General features: G+C 37.5%; 1 protein-coding gene across 1 annotated transcript in view; it reads right to left on the bottom strand.

The window, feature by feature from the left end:
- CCDC148 (coiled-coil domain containing 148) overlaps positions 1-26,473 on the bottom strand; it is a 70,706-nt gene that overhangs the window by 29,008 nt on the left and 15,225 nt on the right. The window lies entirely within an intron of this gene.

Raw genomic sequence — 26,473 nt, 5'->3', positions numbered from 1 at the left:
ACTGCCTTTTGTCCTTAAGTGAAAATCTTTTAAAAGCACAGGAACATTTAATACAGCCATGGTTTATGTAATCTTGAAACTTGTACATTGTATGACTCAATTCTTCCCAGACAGAAAGCTGGAAGGGGGCTCCCTGGGTGGAGGGTCTTCCGTCAAGACAAGAGGATAGAAGGAATAAAAGGCATATATCAAGCACAAGGAACAGAAAATCTAAGGGTCGGATATGCTAGGAGTAGATTAAGAATAGGGGAAGACTAGGGCTGGGAGATCCAAGATCAGAATGAGGGAAATGATGCTGAGAAAAGCAGATAGGGACACAACCAGGATGGTAAAAAAAAAAGAATGGTGGGATTGAAAATAAATTGCCTAGGGTGAAAATGTTTCAAACCCTTTTCTTTCTTTTCTTTTTTTAAAATATGTTTTTACTGATTTCAGAGAGAAGAAGGGAGAGGGAGAGAGAGAAACATCAATGATGAAAGCTTGTTTTTGATCAGTTGCCTCCTGCATGCCCCCTACTGGGGATCAGGCCCGATGCCTGAGCATCTGCCCTGACCAGGAATCGAACAGTGACCTCCTGGTTCATGGGTCGACGCTCAACCACTGAGCCATGCCAGTTTTCAATAGCCAAACTCTTTTATAAACAAAATTCCTTCTCCAAGATTTTTAACTTACGGCCAAAGAAAGCTTCAAGGCAGTCTTTATTCAGTGACTAAAGGTCTAAGATATAATGCTTAACAGCTGTCATGAACCATGTTTCCCACTAAAAGACAGCAGGCCTGCAGTGAGCATGTATGAAGCTGACGTGCTGAGGCCTACACTGAATCTTGCCCTTTCCCTGGCTTCATTTTTTCTACCTTTGTTGGTAATTCCTGAGCCAATAATATATATATATTTTGCTTAAGCTACATTGCATTGTAATTAAGGACGCTGAAAATATCCTCAGAAAGTAATTCATTGTTTGCAGAACCCATCAGTATCTCCACAGAGCACCAAGGTTTCCTAGATCAGAGCTGGAAAGCCACTGCCCTAAGTAATAGCTATTACCTGAGACTTGTCTGTATGTGCAGACAGAGCTATAATGGGTGACTGGTGTCAGGGACGAACTTACACATATTTCATTCATTCATTCAACATATATTATTGGATTCCTATTATGTACTAGGCACAGTACTAGGCATGGGGACTACAATAGTGGATAAAAGAAACATATTCCCCGCCTTTCGGGAGCTTACTGTCCAATGGCCTGGTGTACTCTTTGGCAGTGAATTACAGAAGGCAATCTCTCCTTGTTATTGATGGTTGCTACTCTTTCATAATAATGCAGTAAAAAAATATTAGCACTCAAAATGAATATTCTATATTTACCTTGAACATTTAATTAAAAGATCAATATTATTTGTGAAATGCCTACATTATTAGTTCTAAGACATACTAGGTTAGCTTATGACTACCATAAAATCTTAGAGAACACTTAATTAAGAAGACATAAGTGAATTAAACATATGCTAGCAAAGTAATGAGGCTTTATTTCACACTACTTGTTACTGAAATTGTTTTGCTCCTTTAAAATATTGGGAGAAAGGTATCTTTCTTTACTTTTGAAAACACAAGTTGTTAGCCCATATTGATTTTCTTAGCAGTTAATATTATTATTCATGAATAGAAATGATTAAAGGATCCCTCTATTAGGAACCCAGAACTTCCAAGCATAATCCTTAAATAGTAAAACAATTCAGTCCTAAGGTGAGATTTTGGGTGCAGTATCCTGACATGAATTTTAAAGACTTTTGCCAACACATTGAAGGATGAGGCCTGGGCTTGTAGGGTTACGTAAGTAAAGTTGTAACCATTTATCGGAAAATATCTTTGGGATTTTGATCACACCAGAGATAAATAAAATCATTCAAAAATTTAGGTCAACAATTCAAGGTTCCAAGTGGAAGGGGTGAAAGGACAAGACCTGGATGAGAATCTGAGCAATGAGGTGCAGTTTTAGGGTGAAATCGCAAGGAGAATGATCCCAAATTCTTCCATTTAACTGGCGTCTCTTTCCCGTAAGACAGGAAGTGATGACCTCACCAGATATATTTAACCTGCAGGGTCATCATTTCACTACATGTGCTCAGACATAAATCCACTTCCTGCACCTGAGTCACCTGATTTTATCTTGGTTCCCCACCTCTAGTTTGAGGTTGCACCAGGTACCAGTTTAAAATAGAAAAATTGGGTTGTTTGTCTTTCTCTTGCTGAGTGCTATGAGTTCTTTGTACACTTTGGAAATTAAACCCTTATCAGATACATCCTTGGCGAATATGTTTTCCCAGACCATGGGGTTCCTTTGTATTTTGAGGCTGTTTCCTTTTGCTGTGCAGCAACTTTTTAGTTTGATGTAGTCCCAGATGTTTATTTTTTCCTTTGTTTCTCTTGCCCTAGGAGATGTATCAGTGAAAAGTCCACTATGTGGGATGTCTGTGACTTTACTGCCTATGTTTTCTTCCAGGATTTTTATGGTTTCGTGACTTACATTTAAGTCTTTTATTCATTTTGAGTTTATTTTTGTGTATGGTGAAAGTTGGTGGTCTAGTTTCATTCTTTTGCATGTATCTGTCCAATTTTCCCAGCACCACTTATTAAAGAGACTATCCTTACTCCATTGGATGCTCTTGCCTCCTTTGTCAAATATTAACTGACCATAATGGCGTGGGTAAAGAAGAAGAATCTCGTACCCTTTGGAACAGTATGGATGGACCTGGAGAATATTATGCTAAGTGAAATAAGCCAGGCAGCGAAAGACAAATATCACATGATCTCACTTATACGTGGAATCTAAAGAACTTAATAAACTGATGAACAGAATAGATTCAATGACACGGAAGCATAGATGAGACTGACGAATGTCAGAGGGATGGAGGAGGGCGGGTGGGTGGAGGGGGAGAGAGTAACCAAAGAGTTTATATGCAGATATGCACAACCCAAGGACATAGACAATGGTGGGGAGAGGGACTGGGGAGGGGGAAGGAATGGGGTGGAATGGGTCACTGGGGAGAAAAAGGGACATCTGTAATACTTTAAACAAAAATAAAATTTAAAAAAATAATAATAATAAATAAATAAATAAAATAGAAAAATGACATAGGTTTCTCTGCAGAGCATTCACGTATTGGTTCTTCCATGGATTTATTCACTCAATATTTACTGAGCATATACTATGTTCTAGTCACTGTGGTAGGTGCTGGAGCTACAAAGATGAAGAAGACAGTCTCTATCTTCCAACAGCCCTAAGCATATGGTGTCTAAACTCATGGTAGTGGTCCCTAAACTTTTTTATTACATACTTCTAATTATTTTTAATATATTTTGTCAATAATGGATATTTGTTATTTGCAAATTTTAATAATCTATAGAATTATAAATTTTATAGATTATTACTATTATTGAATTCCTTTCATCTAATATCTCAGGGCAAAATAAACTCTCAGGATAATGTTCCTAGATAGCAATAGTTGATGTAAATCTATATTTTAAATGATCTTAATCATTTAAAATCTTGTGTAAAATGCAATCAGATTGCCATTGTGACTGTTTTTTCCTATAATGGGTCCGATGGCAGGTCCACTGCATATTACTGCCCACAACCACATGTCATATCGCTGCTGACGAAGTTCTCCGAGCGGTCCGCTCTGGCTCATTCTTGTCACTTGTGCCCACATCACACATATTATCTAGAATCCCGGGATCTTTATAGAAATACATTTAAGGCACTTGTCCATTTTATGAAGGTTAGTTCTGGTTTTTAGAAAAGTTAAGATAATTTGTAATTCCTTTTAAAACCAGATAAAATGATAACATTTCACAGTATGCTGAATATGGGCAAAGGAGTGAGATTAAACTTGGTATAATGAGGGACTGGGACTGGATGGACCTGTACATTAAAGATTAGAAAAGTTTACTTTCTTTCTCTAGAATTGAAATAAATTTAAATAGAAGAGCTGGCACTGCCTTCTTGCGCCTTCCTGCACAGGACCAACCTGCACTCCTCCTGGAAGAGCAATGGTCTGCGGAGTAAGACAAAGACTGATGTCTGAGACACTGCCGCACAAAGGTCAGCGGCCTCACTCTGCTTGAGGCAGAAGGCTGAGGTGAAGAAAAGTAGGAGCAGGTGATGTGTAAGGTGACTCTTATAGAACAGTAGGTGGTCTCATCGCTTACAGTGAGGGAGAATAACTTAGGACACAGTTGTTTAAGTCAGGGGGTCACAAGAGCAGGATGTGTCTGGAGGAGCACCAGCAATTCTGTATGGCTACAGGTTAGGGTGCCAAGTGGGCAGCCTTGCTATAGACAGGGGAATAATGGATGAAAAGGGGATTGACAGAAATCTGCTGGACCCAAGAACACGGATGGCTTCAATTTAGAAAAGGGCAGCCAACATTAAATAAATGAGCTGACAAGAGAACAGATCACAGAGGTGGATAGATTTTTAAAGAGAAATCATTGAGGAACATGCCTTATTAAAAGACTCTGATGTGGAGCAGATTTCTTGGGAACTAAATAGATGGTTTTTATCTCCAAGAATATCACAGAGAATAGAGCAGTTACCCATAAAAGCCTTTCCCAGTACCTGATGTTTGTGGGTTAGACAAATAAAATAATTACATAACAAATTTGATTTTAAAGGATCTCGTGACCATTTTTTGCCTTGCATGGCCAAAGAGCTTTCTGAACTCCTAGCCCCTGGCATTCCTCTGTGTAGCTTCTTAACTCTTTAATATCTCCAGGAAACCCTGGAGACTGATCAGTGAGAGGTGTGTAGGTCCTGGAACTGATTCTGTATCACTGAACCTTGTCCCACTTACCACCCTTATGGTATGGAATCATCACATTGTACACCTTATACATCTAACAATTTTACTTGTCAGTTATGCTTCAGTAAAGCTGAAAAACTACTACTCTTCTATTCCTGGAAAATTTGAACTTTTGCACATACTATATTTAAGGCAGAACAACAATTACCATTGACAAATAATTAGGGAATTGAGTTGAGGATCTCAAGCTGCATCTGAACCACAATAACAGAATAAAACTTTTTCATAACTGGTGTTGTCCAAAATGAAAGGAAAAGGGAAGAACTTAGAACTCTTCTGGAATTGCCAAATAGCTGGGTGAGAGAGAAGATTTGTGTCACAAGGAAGCAAGCATGAGCAAATTCTACAAGGGCTGGCGCACTGAACACTACGGGGCTGTTTGAGGCAAAGCTGTCTAATAAATAACAATTAGTGTGAAGGCTCAGCAGACGTCAGGAAACTCACTGCTCTACCACCCTGAATTCTTCCAACTCTTCTTATTTTCTCCTGAAGAAGGAAAAGAATCTGGGGAAACGGCGCGCTCCTTGGGGTGAAGGAGAGAAAGACCAAGTAGCACTGTGAAAGCCAGCCCCCCACTGCTCCTTTCATGTGTCCTACACCCTCCTGGGACCCCTCTCCTTGAGGTAATTGTAGGTTCTGCCACATAAGCAGCAGAACCTGCCCCCTTGTTCATGCCACACCTTTACAACTAAGAATGTTTTCATTTGCTGCTTCAGTAACAAAACTCTCGTTTGCTCTCCTTCCAAAATGAGCTACCTTATTTAAAAAATTTTTTTAAATGCTTAAAAAGTCCTTCAGAATCCTATCCCTTGGAGACAGCCATTTTGTGATTATTTTTCAGCTTTGTTTTCCTCTTCATTATTCAGTGGGCCTGTTCCCTTAATGTGACCAATTAAAAAATTGTTAACTTTTTAAAGATTATATTTTTATTTTAGAAGTATGAAACATGTTTAAAATCTTCTCAAAGCAAAAATGCTGCATTCTTGTAGTGTAAATAGTACAGGACAAAAAGCACCAAGCTTATAATAACATGGCCTTATCCATTTGAGAGGACAGCTCTATGCAAAAAGCAACAGGCTTGTGTCTGCTCTCCTGCTTCTGAGGCAGCCAGAAGCCTGCCCATGACATGAGGGACCTAGTCCAAGTTCCGTCATCCAGTCACTCCACCTGTATGGTGACACATACTTCAGAATGGCCTGTCTCTCTTCTCTGCTGTCCCAGGAAAATTCCCATGACGTCAGATAGTTGTTTGAGGATGTAATATGATTAACTTCATGTTAACATGTGAATGAAGGAAAGATTGCTTAGGCAGGGGTTCCCAGGAGTATGCTTGTTAACACAAAAGTATCTCTAAAGGCTAGAATTTCAGGCTGGGTGCTAAAGTGAAATGGAAGAATATCCAGTAGCGTGCAGAGATAATTTTGATTCAAGAAACTATGTCCCATAGTAACCTAAAATCACAACAGGGAAAGCCTGTCTCAGCTTATTTGAGCTCTAGCATAATGCTAATCTCTCTCCAAGAGTGCACGGTAAAGGCAGGATAGCTGGGCAGCAAGATCAAGGACTTTGGGATGATGCACATGCAGATGCAAACCCATCTTGCCCCTTATTAGAGAAATGCCTTGGACAAGATGTTGTTGCTGTTGTTATTTAATTTCTCAAACCTTTTTCCTCACCTGTTAAGCAGGGTAGCTATGGCATGAAAGTGAATAAAATAGCATACTGAAAGTGCTTGGCACATAGTAGATACTCAAGATAGGAGTTATTGTTATTTCTGTTATTTCTTTCAGTCTTTGTACAACATTTAATAAACTGGGATTTTTCCAGTCATCTGTTAAGCAATAGTAGATGAACTGGTGAAAGGTGGTCCAGCTAACTCCTGGCCAGTGGGGAACAACACATCTCCATCCACTGTCATCACTCAATGAAATGGTTAGAATGTTGCCAATTTCTTACCCTGAGAGAGGTTACAAACCAGGCCAAATTTGGTCCCCAAACATAATTACTTTAACCTTCTTTAAAGTGTTTAGTTTAGTTTTGTTGAGTTCATTGTCAGCCTTTAATAACCAGAAACTATGATATAAAATCCTTATTTCCATCATCTTTGCAAAAGTTCATGTTTCACAAGCTTATGCCCCTATGAGAACAACTGATGAAGTAGCAGCTAGCTTTTTTAACTAGGGCATATGCTCTTCAGGAAGCCAGAGTCCTCATCATGCCGTTTTGCACCCCAACACCAAGGAAGACTGTCAGTTGCCATTTATTATCCAGCTTGCACTGCTGCCTGGCTAACCATGGGCTCTCTATTAATTTTCATTTCTGGTCTGGCTCTTACAGGCATTTGAGTTAGTGACTTCTGCCACAGGGCTATGAATATATTCTGCAATATGACATAGCACTGTATCAGATTATCTGGAATCAGATAATCTGGGTTTGGATGCTGATTCTCCAGATTACTAGTTTTGTGACCCCAGGCAAGTTACTTCACCTCCCAGGGTCTCAGTTTCTTCAGTGCTACAAGAAAAATAGTAACCGACTCATCTCACTGAGCTGTTATGAGGTTTAAATAATGCAATGTATATAAAGAATTTTTCATCATACCTGGCTGCAAAAAGGGGCAATAAATGTTAAATGCTACAATGACAAAGTTGACAAGGACAACAATGACGACAATGATGATGATGGCTGCTGCTATCACAATTACTATTACTAGTAGTACCATCACGATTACTACCACTGTTAGTTGAGAGGGATAAAAACACTTAGGAGCTTTCTTCATTCTCATTTCTGCTTTCTCAAAGAAATTGAAACTCATTTAGAAAGCCCTAGGTAACTTGGAGCCTTTCTAAAGTGGGAAAGACCAGTTTCTATCTACCACTGCGCACGAGCAAAATGAGTTTCCAACCTCTCACTCAAGCCCAGATAAAGAAGGCAAAAATCTGTCTCAAAATTCCTGTGAAAAACATGTTTCAGATAAGCCAACCCAGCAGAGAAAAGAGAACCTCTAAAGGCTGGAAATTAGACAACTGCAGAGGGGCAAGGGGGGTAGCCAAATGTTGGTGCTGACCCAGGGAAAACACAGACTTTCTCTTAGGGGATGAGGTATTGGGACAGAGCAAGGGAAGCAAGGGCGAGAATGCTGGTAGAGTGACTGCAAAGAGGAAATGGAGAGCAAACTGTCGCCACAGCAGGCAAGCTCCGACCTCAGCTAGACAGCCAAAGACAAGACTAGAAGGGAAGGGAGATCATGCAGCCGGTGAGAACTCCACGAGCTGTGATGGCACAGTGTGAAACTACTTCTCCTTAGGGCTTCCACAAACTGGAGAAAAACAACGGGGTTGTGCACCGAATGCACCGAACAGCCCCAAGGCAGGCCTCACTCCAGGAACACAGCCACTAACATCCAACGTTTACAAAGTCCTTCCATGTTTATCATTTGATCCCAGACTAGCTGTATGAAGTGGTATTCTCCTATTTTAGAGATGGAGAGCAGAGGAAGAGATTAAGTCAGTTGCTTAAAGGCACAAAAGCAGGAAATGGTGAAGACTGCTAGAGCTTAATTCTGCTGCAACCAATTACTATGCACTGCTCACTGCAGCATCTGCAGAAATTGCATTTTGCTCATCTTGTGGTGTTCAGGTTTGCTTTTTCCTTCATAATTGTCCTTATTTGCTTAAGGAAGTTTTGTTTTATTGCTTGATTTTTGTTTTTAGTGCAGATATCCCTTGGGCTTTGGTTGAATACAGAAGAAAAAGGTAAAAAAAAAAAAAAAAAAAAGATATGTCAAAGCCTGGACTAGCATAACTAATGAGGTCAATTTCTCTGTGGTGTCAGGCACTGAGTCATCAACAATCCCAGCTACAGATTAGAGTAACCCAATTTCACCACCACCACTCCAGCCCCTAGACCACTAGAGTTGGGGATTATATGAGGTAACATTTTGATAACAGATACATAATAACTTTATTGAAAATATCTTCACCCCCCCATGAATAGCTGAATCTTGTATTATCCTAGTAGGAATGAAGGATTACAGTCAAGAAGAGAATGAGAAGTTGTAGAAAAATGTAACTCTAAGGAATATTCTCTTCAAGTATTTGGAACTTGCCTGTTTAGACAGCATAACTTTGCCAAGAACTTGTCAGTTAATACATGCTTCCAACACTGATTAGAAAGTAAAATGTACTCCCTCAAATTAGAGTACTACCTTTTTTTAATAGGTCATATGATTTTCCTTTAAGAGAGTTTTCCAGAGCTGAGGATAGAACATGTCTCTAAGGCTCCCAGTCCAGTGGACTAAACAATGTAGCTTCCTCATTTTCAAATGGACTGTTTTAAGATGAACAAATCTTAACACTTCACTGAGCTAAGAAAAGAAACAGAAGGAAAGAAATAGTCTCTTAGGCCAGGAAAAAGCTGACATAGGTCTGAAGTTACCTGTAAGGCTGCCAAGCTAAACTGAATCAATTGATTTCATTTTTTTTTTTTTAAATCAAACAAAACCCATCATGAATCTTTTTTTCCTGACCTAAGTCTGCATTTCGAAGTCACACAGACAAAATGCCTATTAAATCCAATGATATACAATAGATCCACAGGAAATGTTGACGTTTCATATGATAGAGATTTTAGTGTTTACGTTTGTGAGACTGGATGTATATCACACACAAATGCACACACACACGTTCATGGACCACACATACATATATCTTCTCTGCAGAGGCACGAAGGCACTCATTTCAACCGCTGAGCGAAAGCATCTGTGACACATATAAAATATCTATTACATCACCCATTAAAGTGTATGTCTTTAGAGCTACTGACCTTTACATGAACTAAGCAATAAAGCTGTTCACAAACATGACAGAGAGCAGCTTTTCCAAAGTGAAACAGTGAACCACTGTCCCTGATGCACCCATCAAATTAAACAATTAAAACGGCATCTGGTACAAAATTTTAAAAGCCATTGTAACATAACACTGCCAAGATTACTGGTCCTGTCTCAAAAAAAAAAAAAAAAAAAAATCACTTGCTGAGGCATTTGATTTTAGAAAGAAAAAAGAAAGGAAATAATTTATTTATTTAGCAGATGAATGAACTGAATAAATTTAAAGCAATCTAAAGACACTCAGTGGTCCTCAGATCCTCATGATGCTGCCAAGATAACTTGGGCACTGGTGGCCATAGGCTGGTTCTAATAAGAGTCTTAATAACAAACAGTTACTGTGTGGATCCAACAGGGCTGAATTCAAGTCCTAGTTCCTCAGTTACTAGTTGCATGACCTTTAGTAAATTACTTAACCTTTCAGCTTCCATTGTTTTTTTTGTGACATAAGTATCAAATATCAGTTGTCTAAAGGGAGTTATGCTATAGGCAGTTTTAAATGAAATTATATATATAAAAAGTTTAGCACAGTGCCTGGTATAGAGCAAGTGCCCAGTAAACGTTAGCCATTATTATTGTTTGGAAATCTCAATAGATAACATAATTTCTCATTTAATTCAAAACACTATTGAGATTAAAAGGGAGCTCCATTAACAATATGGTGGCAGGGATGGAAGGTCACCCTAATCATTGTCTGTGCAGCATTGTTTGGTAGCAGGGAATGCCAGGAACGAGGAACAAGGTTTTAGTAATACACAACATGTAAATAAGGATGCCTAGACACATGTGAGTAAAAATATTGGCAATGAGGAAAAGGAAGGGCTGGTTCTTTGAAAAGATAAGCAAGACTGTCAAACCTTTAATCAGACTCACCAAGAAAAAAAAAGAGAGGACCCAAATAAATAACTCAGAAATGAAAGGGGAGATGTAACAACTGACACCACAGAGCTACAAAGGATTGTAAGAAAATATCACGAACAACTATATGCCAACAAATTAGAAAATCTTGATGAAATGGATAAATTCCTAGAAACAATCTTCTAAAACTGCATCAAGAAGAATCAGAAAATATGAATAGACAAAATACAACTAGTGAAATGAAGTAATAATAAGAAAACTCCCAACAAACAAAAGTCCTGGACCAGATGGCTTCACAGGTGAATTTAACCAAACGTTCAAGGAAGAACTAACACTTACACTTCTCACACTATTCCAAAAAATTCAAGAGGAGGGAAGACTCCCAAGCTCATTTTAGAAGGCCAGCATTATCCTAATTCCAAGACCAGGTAAAGACACTACAAACAAATAGTAGGCCAATATCCCTAATGAACATAGATGCTAAAATCCTCAACAAAATATTAGCAAACCAGATCCAGCAATATATTAAAAAGATCATACACCATTATTAAGTGGAATTTATTCAAGGGATGAGAGGTGTACAATATCCACAAATTAATAAATGTGATACACTGCATAAACAAAATGAGGAACAAAAATCACATGATCATATCAATAGATGCAGAATAAGAAAGCAATAAAATTCAGCACCAATTTATGATAAAAACTCTCAGCAGCCCAGCCAGACATGGCTCAGTGGTTGAGCGTTGACCTAGGATCCAGGAGATTGGGGTTCAATTTTCCCAGTCAGGGCACATGCCCAGGTTGCAGGCTGCAGCCGGATCAATGACTCTCTCATCATTGATGTTTCTGTCTTTCTCTCTCCCTCTCCCTTTCTCTCTCTGAAATCAATAAAAATAAAAATATATTAAAAAAACACACAAACTCTCAGCAAAGTAGGAATAGAGAGAACCTACCTCAATGTAATAAAGGTCACATATGACAAACCCACAGTCAACATCATACTCAATAAGCAAAACCTACAAGCATTTCTCTTAAGATCAGGAACAAGACAGGCCCACTTTCACCACTTTATTCAACATAGTGTTGAAAGTCCTAGCCATATCAATAAGACAAGAAGAAGAAATAAAAGGCATCCAAATGGGAAAGGAAGAAGTAAAATTGTCATTTTTTGCAGATGACAGGATGCTGTACATAGAGAACACTAAAGATTCTACCAAAAAACTTTAAGAACTGATAAATGAATTTAGTCAAGTAGCAGAATATAAAATAAATATTCAGAAATAGATGGCATTTTTGTATACCAATAATGAACTATTAGAAAGGAAAACTAAGACAACAATCCCATTCACAACTGCTTCAACAAAAATAAAATACCTAGCTCTGGCCAGGTGGCTCAGTTGACTGAAGCATTCTCCCATATACCAAAGGGTTGCAGGTCCTATCCCTGGTCAGGGTGTATACAAAAGGCAACCAATTGATGTTTTTCTCTCACATAGATGTTTCTCTGTCTCTCTTACCCTTTTTCTCTCTCTAAAATAACAATAAAAACATATCCTCAGGTGAGGATTAATAAAAAAGTAAAATAAATGAATAAATAAAATAAAATACCTAGGAATAAATTTAACTAACGATGTAAAAGACCAGTACTCAGAAAATTATAAGACACTGAAGAAAGAAACTGAAGAAGATACAAACAAGTGGAAGTATATACCGTGTTCATGGATAGGAAGAATTAGCATCATTAAAATGTCCGTACTACCCAAAGGAATCTATAGATTGAACACAACTCCTATCAAGATACCAGTGGCATATTCTACATAACTAGAGCAAATATTCCAAAAATTTATATGGAATCACAAAAGACCCTGACTAGCCACAGTAATATTGAGAAAGAACAAATTTGGAGGAATCATGCTACCTGATATCAAACTACACCTCAAAGCCATGGTAATCAAAACAGCATGGTACAGGCATAAAAGCAAACATATAGATCAATGGAACAGAATAGAGAGTCCAGAAATAAACCCATGCCTTTATGGTCAATTAATATTTGACAAAGGAATAATGAAATAAAAATGAAATCAATAACAATAAAACATCTAGAAAAAGAACAAATATTTGGAAATTTAAACAAAAAAAATTTGACAAAGGAGGCAAAAACATATAATAGGATAAAGACAGTCTATTCAAGAAATGATGTTGGGAATATTGAACAAATATGTGCAAAAAAATGAAACTAGATTAACTTCTTTCACCATACACAAGAATAAGCTAAAACTAGATTAAAGACTTAAATGTTAGACTCAAAACCATAAGAATCCTAAAGGAAAACATAGGCAGTAAAATCTCAGACATTTTTCATAGCAATATTTTTTCTGATATATCTACTCGGGTAAGAGAAACAAAAGAAAAAATAAATAAATACATTAAACTAAAAAGGTTTTGCACAGCAAAGAAAACCATCAACAAAATGAAAAGACAACCCACTGAGTGGGAGAACATATTTCCCAATGATATATCTGATAAGGGGTTAATATCCAAAATATATAGAGAACTTAAAATATTCAACACCAAAAAACCAAACAATCCATTTAAAGTGTGGGCAAATGACCTGAACAAACACTTCTCCAAAGAGGCTATACAGATGGCCAATAGACATACGGAAAGATGCTCAATGTCACTAATCATCAGAGAGATGAAAATTAAAACCACAATGAAATATCACCTCACACCTGTCAGAATGGCTGCCATCAGTAAATCTACAAAGTGTTGGTGAGGATGGGAGAAAAGGCAACCCTCATGCACTATTGGTGGGAATGCAAATTGGTGCAGCCACTGTGGAAAACACTATGGAGATTCCTTAAATTAAAAATGGAACTGCCTTATGACCCACGATTCCACTTCTGGGAATATATCTGAAGAATCCTGAAACACTAATTCAAAAGAATATATGCACCCTTATGTTCACTGTAGCATTATTTAAAATAGCCAAGATCTAGAAACAGCCCAAGTGTCTATCGATAGATGATAAATAAACTGTGGTACATTTAGACAATGGAATACTCCTTGGCCGTAAAAAAGAAAGAAATGTTACCCTTTGCAACAGCATGGATGGACCTGGAGAGCAGCCAGTCCGAGAAAAACAAGTACCATATGGTTTTACTCATGTGGAATCTAATGAACAAAATAAACAAACAAAATAGAAATAGTCTCATAAATAGAGAACAGATTGACAGCAGCCAGAGGAAAGAGGGGGTTACAGGACCGGGTGAAAAAGGTGAAGGTTTTAATAAATGAAGTAAAACCTCACAGATACAGACAACAGTATGGTGATTACCAGAGGGGAAAGAGGGTGGGAGAAATAGAAGAGGGGATGGGATAGGAGGGAATAGAAGAGGGACAAACAGTGATGGAAAAAGACTTGATTTGGGGTGGTGAACAAGCAATACACTATACAGATCTTGTATTATAGAACTGTACCCCTGAAACCCATGAAATTTTATTAACCAATGTCATCCCAATAAATCAATAAAAAATTGTACACTTTATTAGTCGTGATATATGATGTTTCATAAGTCTAAGAAAATGAGCCAGGCTTAATTAAGTACAATCCTAACTGATACAAATAAAGACACAGACACAACTCATATTTGATCCTCAACATCTCATTACCCAGATTTACACAGAATTAGAAGAGTAGATAGAATCAGAGGACAAAGCTAAAGAAAATATTGGAAATATGTGCAAATACTTTCAACTTAATTATTTACATGAACAAAATGTGTTAGATGTTCAGTTAATTATCATTAAACATTAAAGAACAGTTCGGTAAGATTGAATCATGATTTTCAAATTCCCCAGACAAGTTAATGACTTCCATATTTACATATCTCATATTTTGTTAGAGTAGACACAATAGGAATAATTTACAATGATTACAATTATCAGATAGTTTGTTGGATATTGTATAGAAGAATAGCTAGAATTCATAAATATATGTACATTTGAACCATATATGAACCTTGTGAGTATGTGTGAATATATAGGGTGTCCCCCTAAAATATACACACACACTTGGAAAAATTATAAAGGCAGTGTTTATTAAAATACATTTCAAAATTGAGCTATCAGCTATTAAAGTGTGTGTGTATATATAGAAATATGGTGACTTCTGAAGTTATTTTTATGTTATTTTTGAAAACATAAACATTATAGCCGGTTTCTATCTGTGAAAGCAATCTGGCTGAAACATCTGCCTCTGATTGATTGCCAGGGTGGCTCTGCGATGTGGCTGGCTGCACCCGCACCTCCTTCCTCCTTGAGCTCTCCATGTGCATCTCCCTCAGCCTAGCCTGCTCGGTGACCTTGCTACTCCAGTTCACATTTACTTGGATAGTTTGAATCCTAGAAACAGATCAAAATATTGTAGAAGCTCTGACTTCTAAGAGACCTGAAAAGTCTTTACAGAGATCCAAAGGCTCTCATCCTGTCTACTGCCTGAAGCCCAGCACAAATTCAATTCTTTGTAGCAGGGCTGATACAGGGTTGGGCAGGGAGTTCACTGCACAAGCCGGTCTGGCAATAGAGGGGAAAAGACGCTAAAATCTCAGCTGTGCCGTGGTTTCTAAGCCATGTGCCCTGGTGTGGCGCTGCTCTGCCTGTATTTATTTCAGACAAAAGCGTCCTGTGTGCTAGTGTGAGCCCTGGGCCATAATCTGACACACAGGTGAGAGACTAGCCATTTTGTATTCTCTGATACTCTTCCCCTCACAATGAGGCATAAAACACTACAATGTACACTTTCAGGAAGTCATTTTTTTGAATGTTTTTTGGTGTGTGTATGTTGTTGTTTTTTCTAAAAATCTTTATTGATTTCAGAGAGAGGAAGGAAGAGGGAGAGAGAGAGAGAGAAACATCAAGGATGAGAGAATCATTGATTGGCTGCCTCCTGCACAACCCCCACCAGGGATGGAGCCCGCAACCCGGGCACGTGCCCTGACCGGGAATCAAACTGCCACCTCCTGGATCCTAGGTCGATGCTCAACCGCTGAGCCACACCTGGCCAGGCTCAGGAAGTCATTTTAAAATACCTTTCTTGAGATTACAGCCTGGCAGGTACATTACATTTCCAGTCTAATCAATGAGGCCTGTTTTGTCTAGATGAATACAAGGATGGCTTCTTTCCTGAACTTCTCTTTTTCTGTCTATTTTTCTGTCTCACTTCTCTCCTTCTCCCTCCTCCTCCCCTCTCGTCTCCACTCAATATTTCTCTCTCACTCTCCCACCCTGACCTGATCCCTAAGACCTTGAAGAAAACAAAATTCTTTCTGCCTGAGTTTTTGGTACAATGCTCAAATTTGGGTTGAAACAGTTTTTTCTGAAGCCATCTGCCACCCAAGCTGTTTGCATCCTCACTGAATTCCCACTCCTAAAACTAGGGAGGAATCTAGGGCCTATGCTGCCAGCTTCCTCTGAACTCACCGGACTCCAGTCTGCCCGAGGTATTCCATTGCTGGCTTCTGGTCGCCTCAGCTCCTTCCCTAGGCATCTTCTGTCTTCTATCACATTTCTATCAGAAATCACCTGGCACCAAGGTATCTGTTTTTCTATTCCACCAACAAACTGTCAACTTCTTGCTCTTTCTGTAAATAACATCCCCCAAATCCATAGCTGTACATGAGATTTTTTTTTCTTAAATAAAAGGGCATATTAAGCAAAAGAAGTACAATGACAATATATGTCCTATTTAACTGGGAAGAGAGATACATACAGTCAGAAAAATGACAGTTATTAAATTTTTGGCTGTAGGGCATCTGAGGAAAAAAACCCAAAACCACATTTGGGGTAAAGACACTTGATATAGAGCAAAATTAAAAATAAAGTAGGCCCCTACTGAGAATAGACCTTAAACTGGTCCTTGGTTGGGTTCCATTATTATATGTCAGGGCTAGTAAAAACCTTGTAATTATAGACAAAATTTTTGTGTGTTAATTTTCCTGGGGAGAGATTACACATATTTCATCAACTTCTCAGAGGGAATCTGTGACTCAAATAAACTTAAAATATTGAAGGAGTGTCAGTAATGGAAATACATAAAAAAACTCACTCAGTAATTAATAAAATTATCTAATTTAACCTATTTTAAATACAAATATTAAATTCTATGTGTAAATATTAAAATGGTCTCATCAGTGATGGGAGTATATGATAGGTTCAGGTAAGTCTTTCAAGCTCCATTCAAATCACTTCATACACGATTGAAAAAGTGGGAAGGTATTCTTGAAAGCAATATTTCCTTGACTTCTCTGATGATATAAATCATTTGCAGTGCTTTATACTTAAAAAAGAGTGAGAATGAGTCCTGAGCCCTAACCCACAAATACTCAATTGAAATGTAAAGGGGAGAGGCCAAGGAAGTTTTCTTTTTTTTAAGATTTTATTTTTTTAGAGTTTTATGTTCAAAGCAAAGTTAAGAGGAAGGTAGAGAGATTTCCCATATACTTCCTGCCCCCACGCATGCAAACAAAGAAGCCTCCCCCCGTTATCAACATTCCCGAGAGTGGTACATTCCTTACAACTGATGAACCTATACCGATACATCATTATCATCCAAAGTCTATAGTTTACATTACAGTTTACCCTTGGTGGTGTACATTCCATGGATTTGGACAAATGTATAATGACGTATATCCACCATTATAATATTGAGAAGGGTAGACTCATTGACCCCTAAGTCTTCTGTGCTCTACCTATTCTTCTTTTCACCCTGGAATGTTTTTAAAGGACAGTCTCAGATTATTCTTATCAATAGGAAGCATTTTATGGAAGTTTTCCAAAGTTGTTATTAAATGATGTCCTTGTTTATCACACAAAAACAAATGGACTAACAGAAGGAAAACCAGAAACCCACACCCTAATATTTTAAAAGTATCATCTATTTAAAGTTAGATTCCTTCTTTATAAAATTGTGAATCCAAATGATTAATAAATAATAATAGTTTAAAACGTTTTGACCTTTGTAGTAATATAACAGGAAGTAGTTCATTTCATAATTCATATATAACCAGATACAAAGGATGTTCTACATAATTTTTCCAAACCAGGTACTAGAATACACTTACTGAAAATATTTGGAGAGTATCAAGCATGTGAGCCTAGCAAATTGATGAATTATCTTGCCTAAAGTATTAAGAAATTATTAAAGGAATTTTCACATAAAAAAAAACATTAAAAGCAGCAGCAGGGGGTCAAGTATTCTCTCTCACACATATTCTTCCATTAAACTAATAGTTTTTTTACAAAAATAATGTTTTTCTAATGTATTAAACCACCCAGGGAGATTATTTATAATGGCCACTATAATGGGCTATCCCAGCTAGTTTACTCCACAGTGCCAACTTTAATAAAAACATACTGGGAGGAAATTTCTTTCTAATTCTAAGCATTTAATTTTTCAAATTAATGTAATCAATTCAATTTGACAAATATTTGTTTAGTATCTACTGCAAGCCTGGCTCTAGCCTAGCTACTAAGGATAAAGTGATGAGTAAGGCACAATTCCTACCCTCAAGAAGCTATTTTGGTTATGAGGTTGGCCGCCAGTACCAAATAGACATGAGTTTGAATCTCAGCTTTACCACTTATTCACAATGTGTCCTTGGGCAGCATACTTTATTTCTCCCAAACTTGGCTTATTTATCTATGAAATTAAAATAAATGTACCTACCACCTGCCGGGGATGGAGAAGCTATCCTGTTTTTGATATTTAAAATTTTTTTCTCATGCTTTTTAAAATTTTGAGTAAACTAAATAAGGGGTTGGCAAACTTATTCTGTAAGAGGTCAGATAGTAAATATGTTAGGCTTTGTGGACCATACAGTCTCTTTTGTAACTACTGAATTCCATTGTGTAGCATTAAAGTAGCCATGGACAATATGCAATCTAAAAAGCATGGTTCCAATAAAACTTAATTTACACAAACAAGCTGCTGGCCAGATTTGGCCTTTGGGCTGTAGTTTGTCAACCACCGTACTAAATAATTTGTGAATTTAACCTTTCAAAGGCTTATTCAACCTTTTATTATATTTGCCTTACTAAAAATGTTTGGACCAGGAATAGTGAAAAAATGATCTACTGAGGAGATAGAGACTTAAAGGATTATAGAAAAAATAGGCTGTGAGAAATCAAGGAAGTTGTTAAAGAAGGAAAAGCAGTGTCACCTAAACAGAAAGTGATTCATCAAGAAAGGTCAAGCTCTATAGAACAAGATTGAAAACTTTTAAAACATTTGTGCAATAATAGCAGTGATAATAATGTTATACATAGAATAATACACTTCTATGCAAAATCACTTTAGTAGCCCTAACTTGCTTTAAAAAGCAGAAGTATTAAAGAATTGGACATAAAATTAAAAATGCAATGCATAATCATTTCTTAAATTAAAAATGCAAATAAGTACAATGAAAAAATCTAATATCTCTTCAAATACTACCAACCCAGAGATACTTTTTCATGGAATAATTTTTAAGTGTGTTAGAAGAGCTCACTCTTCAGAGGCTCCTTCTGCAGCTTGAAGGCTCTGAGCTTTATCCATTCATTCACTCCCTGAGCTCACCTTGTAGATTGCTGAACCTGCTCTGGTGGGGCCATGCTCAGCACCCAAGAGTCTATGACCACCAGGATAGTGTGTGCCAGGAACCTGGGAGGAGCTTTTTGGAGGTTACCTCACTGACTCGTCCCCACAATTTGAAGAGGCAGGCACTATTAATTGTGTCCATGTTAGAAATGAGGAATTTGAGACACAAAAAGGTGAAGTAATTACCCACCAACAAGCAGTTCATCAGTGGCAGAATCCCAGTATGAAGCAAGGAATTGTTTCCATCACCCATGTTCTCAATCTTTAATGCTTTTCCTAAGGAAAAATAAGTATGTATGTATCCTATCCCGTATCCCTGCAGCCAGTCTCCTGACTCTACTTGCTTTCATTGTGACAAATAAAAATATGAAAAGTATGAATGCCTCTGCTATTCATGAAGAAATAATAGAAACAATGCCACAATTTTCAATGGTTTGGTGAGTAACTCTTGTTTATTGACTTTTGTTAATAAGTGTGAGTCCAGACTTTGGTTTCTGAGGGCCACAGTTTAACCATTTAGGAGTCAGGACAGTTGGTGGTTTTGAACTTTTTGGAGGTTCTGAGCACATTGCAAATATGACAAAAGCCACAGATACTTTCCCCAGAGGAATGCACAGAAGCACAGTGTGGTGGCCCTGGATGTGCATGACTCAGATCTCCTTCCAGACAACTGTTGCCTGGAGCAGAGTTGATGGAAAGTCCTGGCTGCTGTCCCCTTGTATCTCTTACAGTGCTCACAGCAAAACCACACTTTCCCTGGGGCTACTCAGAGCCAGTAACAAAGCATGGCAGGGGTACTGGTGCCAGTGCCTTTCTGCCCAACACAAGATGCCTCCAATGAGCAACTTTTGCTTGGAGACTGCCCCGCTCCCAGTCCGCCAGCTTGGCTGAGACTTTCTTGGAGCTAGACTGAAGTTTCAGACCCTCTACCCAATCCTTCCTTCACTTTCTCCCTTCGCGAATGTCAGACCTGCCTTCTGAGCTCATTTCTACCTACTCCTGCTCCTTCTCCATTATCCCCCATGGGCATTTCCCCATAAACTGAGTTCGCTTAATCCTGTTTCATGTCTGTTTCTTGGGGATCTGAAATGATACTCACAAGCATATAAAATATTGTACACTTTTTCGGAGGGTTAGCAGGACCTCAAAACCCATTTGTGGACCCCTTGGACTATAAGAACACCAGGTTAAGTACCTCTGCAGATGGTACAATGAAAGCAAAATAACAGATAAATACTAAGTATCTGTATCCATATTATTCTGCTCTTATAATTATAACAATTTAGCCAATGAATTAAAAAAACATATATAATCCAAATGTAAAACAATTAACTATACTTAAATACTGGTTAAATTATGAATGTTTATTATTTTTTAACAATCTAATGGAAAACAAGAGAGCCACAGAAATAGCATAAATAAAAAAATTTTTTAATGTTTTCTTAAAAACTGGTTTTCTGGAAAGAGAACGGGACCTCATAATACTGAAGCCTGAGATCAAAACCTAGCTTGTCTGGGTTTGCTGAGTTATCTCCTACAACTCACTTTACCTTTCTGGGATAAAATTGCCTTGTCTCTAAAATTAAGGGGTTGGACTAGGTAATTTCTAAGGAATCTTTCAATTCTTAAAATTTTATACTATATGTCTCTCTCCATGGCATAATTAATAAATAGTGCCAGGAAGATAAAGTTAGTTCTAAGGTTAATATAATATCAATAATGCTATTTCAGAAGAAAGTGAGGGTAACTTTAATTTTATTTGAACTCCTCAAGATCTGGCCCCTGACTCCTTTTTCTAGCCTTACAGACTATGTTTTAGCAGCACCTTCCTTGTTCCTGGTTCCTCCAAAGGTCATTCCTGCCTGTAGGGCTGTTGTATCTGTTTGGAAAGTAGTTCTGGCAGCTTTTCCTTCTCATAATTCAGGTCTTGGTTCAAAAGTCACCCTCACCAGAGGACCTTATATGACCATTCTGTCCAAAATAGCCTGCCCCTTCTCCTAACCTTCTTTATCAGAATACCTTTTTCCTATCAGCAGTTACCATCATTTCATTGTTTGGTTGTCTATTTCTCCCCACTAGAATAGAATCTCTATGGTGCAAACATTTTGTCTGTCTTCTTGATCATTACATTCCCTAGAATGATGCCTGGAATGTAGGAAGCACTCAATAAATGTTTGTTACATGAACAAATGAGTGAGCAAATAAATACATGCAAGCTAAAAAAATACATTTTAATATTTAGAAGAGTGAAAGGAGTTATAAAAGTCATCTTCCATGCCATTTTTATTCAGGGTCATATAGAAACAGAATGTAAACTTGGCTTTGTGTGTTGTTTTTTACAATTAGAGAAGAAAATAATTCAAATGTGAGCCAGAATTAGCATTAGTATTAGCTTTTGGCTGGGTTTTCCTATTGGAGGTCAGTGGGATTTTATGCTGATCAATACCAAGATCATGTTCTAACTAACTGAGCAAAAATGCTTAAATTACTTAGCTTTTAATATTTGGAAACAAGCAACTATCAAAATAATTATATTGATTTCCAAAGAATTGAAAATCACAATGCCTCATAATAAATCATGAAATAGCTGTATAAAAATTTAATTACTGTGGAAAGGTTATATAAGAATGAGTCATAGAAGTTTAAAGAAACATTTTATTTCTTTTAACATGATAGTCCTTTCACTGAATTTGATGTCATAAAGTCTGAGGAACAGACAGATTTAAAGACAATTCTCAATTTTCCATGATAGAGCCAAGTTTTGGCTCACAAAGAAATAGCAGTAAGGGTAAAAGCTTTGGAGCGTCATAAATTCTGTCTCTGATACTTACTAAATATGGCTTTGAGCAATTCACTTAGTTGTTCTAGGCCTCCACTGACAATTTGTAAAATAGGATTAGTAATGTATGTTTTGCACCATTAGTAATACTGTTTTTGGAGTATCATGACACTCTAAAGCACTGAGTGTGGGACTAGGTACATATGAGATAATAGTGGCAACTAAACTGGCCAATGAAAATGCACTGACAATGTCAGTCTGTGGTGCTCCAGGAGTTATGTGTGTGAGAGGGGAGAGATGTCGGGACTACCTGTACATGTTCATTTCCCTCACCCAAAACTGGATACTATCACCTCCCTTGTGAAAATACATAATCTGTACAGTTGAAAACTGACTGAAATATTTTGAAATTAGGCCTTTCCTCCCACCCCGCTCCCCCCAGAAAGACAAGTGGCAAACAGCAACATGGAAGAGAATCTTTTACCAAGTTTTTTAAAAATTAGAAATTTGTCCTCATAATGAAAGTTTACTTGAAATTAAATTCTTCTATGCTGTTATCCTCAATGCTATTATTCTCAGTTTTTAAAGGCTAGAAATAAACTCACTTAGAATATATGAAATGATGCACATTAGACAATAATTCATAAAGTAGTCAATAAATTTTACTTAGAATGTATCATCCTCATGATTCTAATAAAAATAAAAAGGCAATCATTGACTCAATTTTCTTTCATTCACTCACATATATTTATGAAGTGCTTAGTGCTGAAGATATGAAGCTTATTTTTCCTGGAGACAAAGTGGCAGTGATAGCATTAGTTTTATAAAATTATACACAAAGTGTGTGCTTAAAGAGAAAGAAAGACTTTCATATATATATATATATATATATATACACACACACACACACACATATATATATATATATATATATATATATATATATATATATATCTTTATTGATTTCAGAGGGGGGAAGGGGGAGAGAGAGAGAGAGAAACATCAATGATGAGAGTCATTGATTGGCTGCCTCCTGCACGCCCCCGACTGCAGATCGAGCCTGTAACCTGGGTATGTGCCCTGATCAGGAATCAAACTGCAATCTCCTGGATCCTAGGTCAATGTTCAACCGCTGAGCCACACCCGGCCAGGCAGGAAGACTTTTTTGAAGAGATGACCTGACTGAAATCTATAGATAAATGGGATTAATTAATCTGGAGAAGGGTGTGATTTGAATTTGGGAAAGGACATTTCAAACAAAGGTAAATTGCATATGCTGAGAACCTATGGGAAGAAGGAAGGTGACATCATCCAAGAACTAAAAGGAAGCCAATGTGTCTGGGGAATAGAGCGAGAACTATTGTGGTAAGAGAACAAAGAAGTAGGCAAAGGCCAGAACATTAGAGCCTTTTAGGCCTTGTTTAGGATTAGGGTCTTTATTGTAAAATCAATGAGAAACCATTGAGGAAGGATTTAAGATGACATGCTTAGATTTGCATTTTGGAAGATCACTTTAGACTGAAGAATTGAGAACAGGTTTGGGTGGATAATTAGAGAGGATATATAGTGGCCAGTTAAAAGACTGTAACAGTAGGTCAGATGAGAGATGATATTTGTTGTGGGCTAATTTAGTGGCAATGGTGACAAAGGATGGAGTAAAAAAAAAATTGAAGTTAAAACTGACAGGACTTGCTGATGGAGAGAATATACGAAGAGGCACATTCATGGATGGCAGAGGTATAAAGGAAAGGAAACAGTTCAAGATCTTTCCCTTGTTTCTGACCAACACAACTGGATAAGGTGGAGGTATAATTCACTGAACAATAAAACACTGAAAAGGGCCAGGTTTGGGGGCAGGAGTTAGGGCATGTGAGAAGATCACAAAATTTCATTAACTAGATTTTGAGTTGCCTTAGAGACATCCAAAAAGGCAGAAGGATCTAGAGTATGTAAGAGAGGTCTAGGCTGGGGATAGAAGGTTGAGGGCCCTTGGCGACCTGTAATGTTGTTATAGGTAAGACGTCCCGGGGGCAGAATATGAGATTTTTTTTAAAGGGGGTGGGGGTGTGGAATCTACAACAAAGCCTTAAAAATTTCCAAGATATTATGCCCAGGAAGAGGATGATGAGCCTAAAAAGAAGTCTTAAAAGAAATGGCAAGAAAGGAAGGAGGAAAATCAGATTAGTGTGTATTCCAAAAGCCAGTGTAAGACAATCTCTTAAGAAAGAAGGAGCCAGTAATATTTAATGCATAAGCACATACACATATAAAAAATACAAACTGTTGAAAGGTTTTTCTAAGGGATTAAGACAGTAATAACAATAATAAGAATAGCAAACCAGATTTCTACTTCTGACCATGATGGAGTATCAAGGACCAGGTTTACTCTTCCACTGTAAACAACTAAAAAACTGGATAAATTATGTGAAACCCATATTTTCACACTTTGGAAAACAAGCAGACCATGTTCATGGTCACTGAGAAAAGAGAAACAAGCTGAGGGGGACCCATGATTTCCTTGGCTCTCTGCCTAGAGTTGTATTCTAGACCGTGCAATAAGGAGTGGGTTTGTCAAGCATTAGTAGTCTTGAGGAGTCAGAGACTGGCAGTCAGGGAAACTAAGACATCTGGAAGTTGTGAAGCAGAGTGCCCAAAATGAAGGAGCTATGCAAAAAATCCAGCTCTGTAAGTCTGCAAAGGGTTCTTTTTGAGTCTTTGATGACTACTAAGAAGTGGGTACAAAGGAGAAAACAGTCCAAGTCCAAGCAAACATTGAATGGGAAGATATAAAATGAGCAGCTACTGGAGTTCACACAGAGATGAGAGACATTCCTTCTACTTTTGACCTGCCTGAGTGGAAAGCCCTTGTTAATTATCCTGGGCATTCAGTAGAGACTCCAGGACATTATGCCTTAGTAGTAAGGCTAAATTTTTTTTGTTCAAAGTCTACTCAGCATTCATTCTATCAAAGCTTAAAACAAGCCTTGACCTGATCCACAAGTCTTAATTGCTTGCCAAACAAGATATAACACTAATTTAAAGTAAGACAGCAAAATCAAGACACTCAACAATATAACATTCACAACGTCTAGTATCCACTCAAAAAGCACTAGAAATATCAAGAAGCAGAAAACATAAACAGATTAAAAATTGGTAGAGAAATACATAAAGAAATGGCAAAACTGGCAGGATTAGTAATTAAGAACTTGAAAAAAAGGACTAATAAATGCTATAAGTAAAAGAAAATAAACAAAAGAGAGTAAGATAAAGCATCAAATGAGTCCAACTGGTGTGGCTCAGAGGTTGAGCATTGACTTAGGGTCAAGGAGATCAAGGTTCGATTCCCAGTTAGGGCACATGACTGGGTTTTGGGCTCGATCCCCAGTGGGGGGGGGGTTGCAGGAGGCAGCCAATCATTGACTCTCTCTCCCTCTCCCTTCCTCTCTCTGAAATCTAAAGACATATTTATTATTTATTTATTTATTTATTTATTTATTTATTTATTTTATTTTTTAAAAAAATATATCTTTATTGATTTCAGAGAGAGGACAGGAGAGGGAGAGAGAGAGACAGAAACATCAATGATGACAGAGTCATTGATCGAGCCTGCAACCCGGGCATGTGCCCTGACCAGGAATCGAACCCCGATCGCCTGGATCCTAGGTCGATGCTCAACCGCTGAGCCACACCCGGCCGGGCTAGACATGTATATTTTTTAAATAATCAAATGGAATCTCTAGAGATTAAAAAATACAGTATGTGAAATCAGAATTCCACTAGACAGCATTCACAACAGATTAAACACTGCAGAAGAAAAAATCAGTAAACTTAAAGATATAAAAATAGAAATGATCCAAAATAAAGCTGAGAAAGAAAAAAAAAGGGGGTAAAAAAAAAAATCAACAGAGCCACAGTGGTCTATGGGATACCAAGAAGACTAATATACATGTAAGAGGAGTCCTAGAAGAAAGTGAAAAACAGAAAGAAATATTTTAAGAAGGGTTAAAATGTTTCCAAACTTGAAGAAAATGACAAAACCACAGATTCAAGAATTCCAACAAATCCCAAGTCTACCATGACAAAGTTGAATAAAACCACACAAGGGCATAATAATCAAATTCCTGAAAATCAGTCATAAAGCCTGAAAACCAGGTTTAAAAATAGCCGAGGGGGCAGGGGGAAAACACATAGTATATAGAGGAGCACAGATAACAATGATCACAAACTTGTCAGAAACTGGACAAGTTAGAAGACAATGAAACAAGGTCTATAAAGTGCTAGATGAAAAAACAACAACCTGTCAACCTAGAATTCTACGCACTCAGTGAAAATATCTTTCAAGAATGAAGGCAAAACAAAAAAGTTTTTGGCAAAAAAAAGCTAAAAGATTTTGTTGCCAGGAGATCTGTACCACAAGCAATGTTAAATAAAGTTTTTCAGGTGGGGAAAAA

The sequence above is a fragment of the Miniopterus natalensis genome, chromosome 8, assembly GCF_054644295.1.
Source record: "Miniopterus natalensis isolate mMinNat1 chromosome 8, mMinNat1.hap1, whole genome shotgun sequence".
Lineage (NCBI taxonomy): Eukaryota > Metazoa > Chordata > Mammalia > Chiroptera > Miniopteridae > Miniopterus > Miniopterus natalensis.
The sequence above is the reverse complement of the archived record's forward strand: the minus strand, read 5'-3'. Positions and strand labels throughout refer to the sequence as shown.